The 8,508-nt window shown below is 29.4% G+C and overlaps 1 protein-coding gene across 1 annotated transcript in view; it reads right to left on the reverse strand.

Annotated features, from left to right (window-relative positions):
• The window catches only part of LOC106793347, an 82,830-nt gene extending 74,501 nt beyond the window's left edge, over positions 1–8,329 (reverse strand). Inside the window, exon 1 of the mRNA XM_014760210.1 lies at positions 7,794–8,329. The gene's annotated coding sequence lies outside the window, so the exon portion shown is untranslated. The remainder of the gene's footprint in view (positions 1–7,793) is intronic.
• Between the last annotated feature and the right edge of the window lie 179 nt (positions 8,330–8,508).

An 8,508-nucleotide genomic window follows, 5' to 3' on the forward strand; every position in this document is an offset into this window, starting at 1 on the left:
CATTTGCAAACTTTGCCATTAAAAAACAATATCTATTAATTTATTACAACATTCGTGTTATAATATATGTTACGATTTATTTTCTTATCATTTTTATAATTTAAAATATAAATATTTTCTCTACAATTTTCTATGTAAAATATATATATAGATAATAATTGAATTATTAAATATATACGTATATATTATATCACAAAATACGATATACCTATATTACAGGTATTAATATTCAACACGCAGATATACATTACATTATATACGTACACCATAGATATTTAAATTATACTAGATGAACCATATGGAATGATGAAAATGTACATTATTAATAAACTTCTCTCTCTCTCTCTATCTTCTCATCCGCTAATTTACGAGATATATATTTATTATTAAAAATTATTAATAATCATTCTATCTTCCACATAAATTGTAAACTATACACGCGCGATACGTGAAAATAAAATGAATTCTCTCTCTCTCTTTTCCGTAAGGATAAAAGATTCTTTTTGTTGTTGATTGTAGAAAAAAAAAATAAATAAAAATAAAATAAAAGAATTCTTTTTCGCGTAAGGTAAACGTGAGTTCTAAATTATGTATGCAGAAACGTGTGCATTAGGGCGTCGACGTAGTTATGATATTAATGACGAAGATACGCTTTACATAAGAGAAGACATATTATGAACGTCGACTATGTTAAATTCTTAGTATATATATATATGCATGTATTCATGCATGCATCTAACCCATCTATGTATGTGTATATATTGTATATACCTATATATTTATACGTTTAATAGGTGAAACGTGATATTACGTTGATTTTGCAATATATGTACATTGAACTAGCTAGCTTCCTATTCGGATGACGTTCGACAGTGTAGGCGACGTACTAAATGCGATTACTATGGCCACCGTGAATTGCTATAAGGGGATTTATAAACAATTTCAAAATCTACGTCTGTTACTACGTCTATCATATGTTGTTGATAATATTAATTATCAATTATCTATTAACACGATTTTTATTTTATATTTTATTTATTCATCGATATATAATTGAATTAAATTGATTCGCGTTTAAATATTATTTCTCTCTTGTTATTGTTATTGTTGTTAAAATTTTGAAAAAAAAAAAACAAACTAATGCACTATATAATATAAATTTGTCTTATTTCATACTTTTAATAAAGAGGTCAGTATTAATTATTTCACGTTTCAGTTAAATTATTTCACGAATTTAACGAATTATCTAACTTTTAATCGTTAAGTATATACATATATGTATACACATACACACGCGTATTAATATAAGCACACTTATAACGTTGATAAGAGAGAGGTGCTATTTTCGTAACGTTGAAGGCGTAAATTATGTTCGAGTAAATTAACAAACGTGAGAGAGAGAGGATTCGTTCCTCTTCGTAAAATTCGTTTCAATTTGTATGACCGTCGTCGAGTGCACTAACGGACACGGATATTCTACTTTACTCTATGTTTCTATATATATATATATGTATATGTATATGTGTTTTAGTTTTATCATAAAGACCACGCGGACAGAATTTGACACTATAAATCGTAATACAAGACTCGTGTATTTCACAAATGATCATTAGATTCTTCAATTGGTTAGCTAAAAAGCTGTAAAATAGTTTTAAAACATATGTTTCACAGAAAGGGGGATGACGATGAGAATATGGGGAAAAAGACAGAAGGTTTTAGGGAGTTGATGGGAAGGGAGGGGAAGGGTTGGGTGATATCATAACGTAAGTTCTCTCTATGAGATAAGAAAATGGAGTCATTTAAGGAGGTTACTGTTTCTTCTTACCAACCCCAAACCCAACCCCAACCAACCTTCTTCTTCTTCTTCTTCTTCTTACACGGTTAGATATTCTCTCAAACTATCTTTCTATATATCTATAACATTTCTCTATCTATCTTTCTTGAAGGTTTTCTTAGACTTGCACTATTGCCGCTTTGTACAGAATTTAATTTGTCAGGAATAACGAATACGAGTTGGAAACGAAATTGCAAGCGTTAAGACACATGGAACGAGGTTTCTGCTTGGAAACGAATTAACTTGACCTTTCCTTATTTTCTTATTTTATACTTTCTTTCTGATATTACCTTTACGTTTCTACTTTTATTTAGCGTGTAGGTAGTAAGGTGTGTATATATATTTATATGTGTTTGCGAACTTGTCGATTTATTCGATTAATTTTACAAAACTTTCGTGAATTACTTTTTCCAGTCGCTTATAATCCTATTTCATTTTTTTTCCAATTAAATAATCAATATTATCGTAAATTAAATGTTTTATATTTAATTATTGTTAAATAATTATTGTTATATAATCGATCAAATGTTAGACAACATGGGAAAACACATGGGTGATTCGATTTATACGAATGTGTGATTTTCAAATACGAATTTAAAGATAAATGATAAAGATTTTGTTATTTTTGGTTAGGAAAAGAAAAGACTAGTAAAAAATATCGTAGTAAAGTAAAAAAAAATGAAAATACGACGTTCCTTGTATCTTCATTTACTTCCATTCTTTTTCGTTTTCTTTTTTCTTCCTTGTTTTACATCCGACAGATTGTCGTTTCATTTTAATTTCATCGAGTTCGGTAACTTTTGTCGTTAAATTTTCCATACTAACATTAAGTAACTTGTCCTCGTTCATTTTTTATTCTTTCTTTTTTTTCTTTTTTTTTTGGAAAAAGTTTCGTAAGAAGATATAAAGTATAGCAAGCAATCAAAAGTGGTGTTGCTCTCTTTCTCTTTTTTTTTGACACTAAATCTTACATATCATTTGTCTCCTGCTATGCTTTAACTTGAAATAGTACGATAAATCACATTATACTATAATAGTATGAAAATATATATAGATATAATAGAAGATTGGAGACTTTCGATAAAGAGATATGGTAAATCGGATCTGGAATACTTGAAAAGATATTTCTAGTAGTCTGAGAAAATAACTTTAAATTGTCTAATAATAATAATAATAGTTTTTCTCTTTATATTTTCTACGCAATGTATTATGCATCTTGTCATCTCGCAAAAAAAAAAAAAAAAAAAAAGAAAAACAATATGAAATAATATTAATATCAATCGAAATACTCGACGTAAATTTCATTCGTGGAAATATTATTGTATTATTTTCTCGAATAACATACAAAAATTCTGTTTAGTGCAATAAAACAAATTAATCGAATTTATCAAGTAAATAAAAATTTAATTTAAAAAAAATGGAACGAAGATTAATACGAAATTATGGTCGTTATAAAGAGAAAGAGAGAGAGAGAGAAAGAAAATTGAGGAATTATAATCTAAAATCTATAAGATGCATTCTAAGCAGAATTCATGATCGTTAATCAAATCTCATGGAAACGTAAGGTTCATCCATCAACTATTTCCCATATTCTCTCCTTTATTCCTTTCACGAATATGTCTCAACTATGATACTATTTATACGTATATATATATATATATGTGTATGTGTGGGTGTATGTGAGTTTGTATGGATGCATAGGAAAGCTCAAATCGTTTTCCATTGGATCCAAATGATGACGAAGACGACGAATGACGTAGAAAGTTACTATCCAAACGTGACATCGAATTTCCATGTATTTCCGGTTTTCCCTTTTGACCCATTTGATTCGTAACACGATCGCGTTTGCTTTTAATCGTAAAGCTTGAAAGAGTGGTACGATGGTGTGATGGTGATGATGGCGATGGTGGTGTACGGTTTGATTTATGACGTTAATTTCTATAGAAAGAAAACGTGGAGGAGGGAGGGGGTGGTTAGAATGAGTTATTTTTCCGACGTTAGTTTCGTTACTTTCTTTTATGTTAGAAGTAGAAGTAGAAGAAGAAGAAGGAGTTGATGTAGAAAAAAAAAGAAAATAGAAAGAAGAAAGAAAGAAAGAAAGAAAGAAGGAAAAGATAAAAGAAAAAAAGGAAAAACAAGGTACTTAAACCCCGTTTGTAGGTGGAAAGGAAAGGCTAGGGGAAAAAAGGGTGTGTTTGATACGTGAGAAGAATTTCCTGGATTCGTCTTTTTCGTTTGTAACGACACTCCGGAGAAAGAATAGATAGGACAAACAGTTTTATATATATATATATATATAAAGTACAAAATGTAGGGAAAAGAAAAGGGAATGGAATGTCTTCTAGAACGTACGAATAAATTTGTGAGTAGGTATAAAGGAAAAAAACGAAAACTAAGTACACATGAATAATAATTGAAAGATAAGATAAGAAAGACAATGACAATGAGAGAGAATAATGCATATGGGGAAAGAATTTGTTTTTAAAAGGAGTTCTACAACTACTACGATCTAACATATAATTTTTTAGTAAACGATATTTCTAATACCACGATATATGAATATTTCATAGAAAGTGAGTTGACCTAACATCGTCTAAAAATACAATTTTAATGTTACAACGGCGCTTATGTTAGTTAAAATACGTCGATGGTTCGATCATTTTCTATCGTTATTTATCTTTTTATTATTCTTGTTAACTTATATATTAATGTACGTAAATGTATGTATAAAATGTTTACTTATAAATATGGTAACACATAACTATCGTACACACGTAATACACATACTCGAATGAAACTGGCTATGATGTATTATATCGATCGTAATTTTCAATATTCTCCAAGTCTAATTTATTTTCCCATTATCAAAGTGACATCGAGACTAAGTTATTTTTAGATTATCTCGTTTATCGTTATAAACAACGTGCACGTACGGAGGAATGTATTTTAACGTTGACTAAAAATAATACTTCATTAATCTCAAAATGAACTCGGCTTTTGTTGAGCGTTGGCGTTGTTATATCAATACGAATAAAAAAACCAACAGTATAATATTTATCTTTACATTTTTGTCATACGTGTAATGTTATTGTTTTTTTTTTCTTTTTTCTCCAATTTTATTTCTTTTTTACATTTAAATATCATTTTACGTAAAACAACGACTGTAAAGCCCACGAGATATATTATTCGTTAAAAACGGATATACACCGTACGCGAATCGATTTATCCCATATACTATATTCAATTTCGATACGTGAAAATTGAATTTTCGACTGATGAAAGAAATATTTTCTTCGATTTTCCCTTGAATTTATCTTTTTTATTCTCGGTCGCTTGTATATTTTATTCTTTTTTTATTTTTAACTATTTCAAAAGTGGAATTAACGTATCGTATCATTAAAATACCACATTTTCCGAAGAATTTCTATTTTTTTCTGCAGTTCATTTACATTTAGACTCGTTAGAAATTAACGAAATATTCGATGATATCGGTTTAAATATAAAATTTAAACGGTGGTTATCGATGACCGATACACACTAGATTTTTAACACATTTTCACATTCTTCTCATTTTATATCGAGAACATTACATTTATTAATATTTTTTAGTTGGTATTAACGTGATATTTTAAGTGTCAAACTTCATAAAAAAATAATCTTGCGGAAATACCGTAAAAGACAAATTTACAAAAAAAATAACAACCGTAAATCAATTCTAATTTCATTGCTGCGTAAACTGAAATAAATTATTTTAATCTATTCTATTTTATTTAAAAAAAAAAAAGAAAAAGGAATCTTTCGATAGGTAGGAACGATTTTTTTTATTTAAATGAATATTTATCAAAAATAAAACAAAAAAAAAGAACAAAAAAGAACATTCCAAACGTGTTTGTTAAATGAATTTAATCGATATACCAAAACAAAGAAAACCTTTTTGATAGATATTAAACAATATTTCATAAATATTTATTATCAAAAAAAAAGAGTTAAAAATTTCAAACTCCGCTAAGTAAATCTTCCTATCGACGTAGAAAAAAAAAAAAAAAGGAGGAAGAAAATATCTCTTTTGGATAAGTTTGAAAGGTAGGAACACGACGAAGCATTATTATTCGATCTATAGAAGGGGAAGATCATAACACTTCAAAAAGAACTTTCGTCAAAGTTCGTAAATATTAACGATAGGGGTGGGACTGGGGGGAGGGGGGGAGAGGGGGAGGAAGTTGTCCCAAATCGGTCTTAGAGAATCCTTTTACGATCTGTGTATTCCAACCGAACGAACTTACCAACTAAGAGAACGAAAGAACGAATATATATATCGATCTAAAAAAAAAAGAAAAAAAAGAACAAATATTCAATCGGTCAAAAAAGAAATTTCACTTTTAATATAGCGAGAATAGCGGAGTGTCGTATAGGAGCAAAAAAATACTACTAGACCGATATTGGCCAATACTATCGATCGATATCGAATGGAAGACAGCACACTACTAGCGTGGTGTGTGCTTGGCCATATATTAACTTCGAGTTTTCGTCCTACACGAAGGAAAGAGACAGAATTCTACACCACTTTTACCGAACGTCTCCAAAACTTAATTAATAACGTATGAAAACGTCACTCATCGATTTCACTCATTTCATAATAATTTATCGTTTAATATTTCATCGTTAAATACAATTCTTTGAACTGAACACTCCATCGGATCGTCTTAATGAATTATTATTGATTTTTTACCTAAATAAACTAAAATTATGTTGAATATTTTTCCAAGTTTGTATTTTTTTTCTTCTTAGAAAAATATTGAACAATTGCAAATACAAAATGCCAATCACCCCTTTGCCTTGTTTTCTATTTTAATATCAATAATATAAGAAAAAAAATATGTAAAACTAAGCAACGATGAATTTTTGATCAATTAAAAATAAAATTTAAGTGTGTGTATATTAAATTATAAATATTAAATTCATTTATTTTACGTTTGTATATATTGGTAACGAAGAAACGTATAGGATGGAAATAATAAAATTGAAAAAATTGAAAGAAAGATGGACACGAAAGAGGAAACGAAAAAAAAGAAAAAGGCAAGGATAAAAAAACACGCGTTGTTCCGCGTGTATTTCCATTTGTATCCATCTCTACATCTCCTCTCTCTCTCCCTCTCTCTCTCCTTCACCCACTCTAACTCCCTCTCCTTTTTTCTTTATTTTTTCTTTTTTTATCTAGCCTTTTTTTTTCGTATCGGACTCACGTTCACGTCGATACGATCGGATCGCGTGTCACGTCGGCTTTATCCTTATTCAACTTCTTCGAAGACGACGGAATCGAAAAAGTAAACCCCCTACCCACACCTACCCACACCCCCATCCCCCTCGACCATGGTGGTTGACGTCGCACGATCTCTTCCCCATTAATTCCCCGTGCTGCATCGTGTTATTTCGGGAAGGAATATAAATAAATAAAAAAAATTATAATAAAAAAAAAATAAACACACGCGAGATAAGTTCATGATAAACATCGATTGAAATAACGCAAATATGCGTACGGTTAAATTAATTGATATTGCACGTTGAACAATTAAATGATCACAAGTTAGGAATCAAATGTTTTTTACGTAATACGTTAATAATAATATAATATCGTAATTATAGCAATCGAATAATAATTATAACGACAACGACAACAACAACAACGATGTCATTAAATAATCGTGCATATAATTGTATAAGAAAAATAATACATACTAATAACATTGTAGAGAACAATAATAGAAGAATTATTTTCAAAATCAACTATTTTACGTGATACGGGTAGAGCTACCATAAAAATGATTGCAATTGAATAATAATAATAATAATAACAATAAAAAGAAAAACCGGTATTACGTAGATGTGTATATAATCGTAGTAGTAACAGTAGTAATGTAGTAATAGTAATAGTAGTAGTAGTAGGGTTGCTTGCACGTACCTGTTACGTCGTCTGAATTGGCTCTTTCCCGCTCTCCCTCTCTCTCTCTTTCTCTCTCTCTTTCCTCTCTTCCAATTTCTGTTTCTCTTTCTGTTTCTCTCAACGATTTCACCAATCGGATCTACCAAAAAATTCCAACGAAAACTGTCAACCCTTTCACTCGTTTCTTCTCCTCTCTTCTGTTCTGTTCTCTTCTCTTCTCTTCTCTTCTCTTCTCCTCTCCTCACCTTTCCTCACCTTATTCTTCTTCTTCTTCTTTTTCTTCTTCCTTCTTGAATTATTTATATTCGATAAAAACCGTGGAAGAAAAGTCCCTCGAAGCGGACGCGGACCTCTCGAAAATCGACCATTCCAAAATCACACGAACGAATAAACTTATATACGTATATATGTATGTATCCGTGTTTGTGTACGTATATATGTTTGTGTGTGTATGTATACAAAAACGGATTTAACACGAATAAATCAAACGATTATTTATAAGAAAGAGAAAGAGAGAGAGAGAGAGAGAAAGAAAGAAAGAAAGAAAGAATAAAAAATAAATTTTGGTTGTATTATAACTGCAATCTATTTATTTTCTTCACACTTTTATTTTATTAATTCTTCTTATTTATTCTTCTAGAAAATTGTTCTTTTTTTTATATATTTTGATTTATGTTGTCTAATTTTTTCTAATCTAATTTCTCTTTCTCTTTTACTTTTTTTTTTTTTTTTT

The sequence above is a fragment of the Polistes canadensis genome, unplaced genomic scaffold (genome assembly GCF_001313835.1).
Source record: "Polistes canadensis isolate GaletaPanama2010 unplaced genomic scaffold, ASM131383v1 scaffold_13, whole genome shotgun sequence".
NCBI classification, from domain to species: Eukaryota; Metazoa; Arthropoda; class Insecta; order Hymenoptera; family Vespidae; genus Polistes; species Polistes canadensis.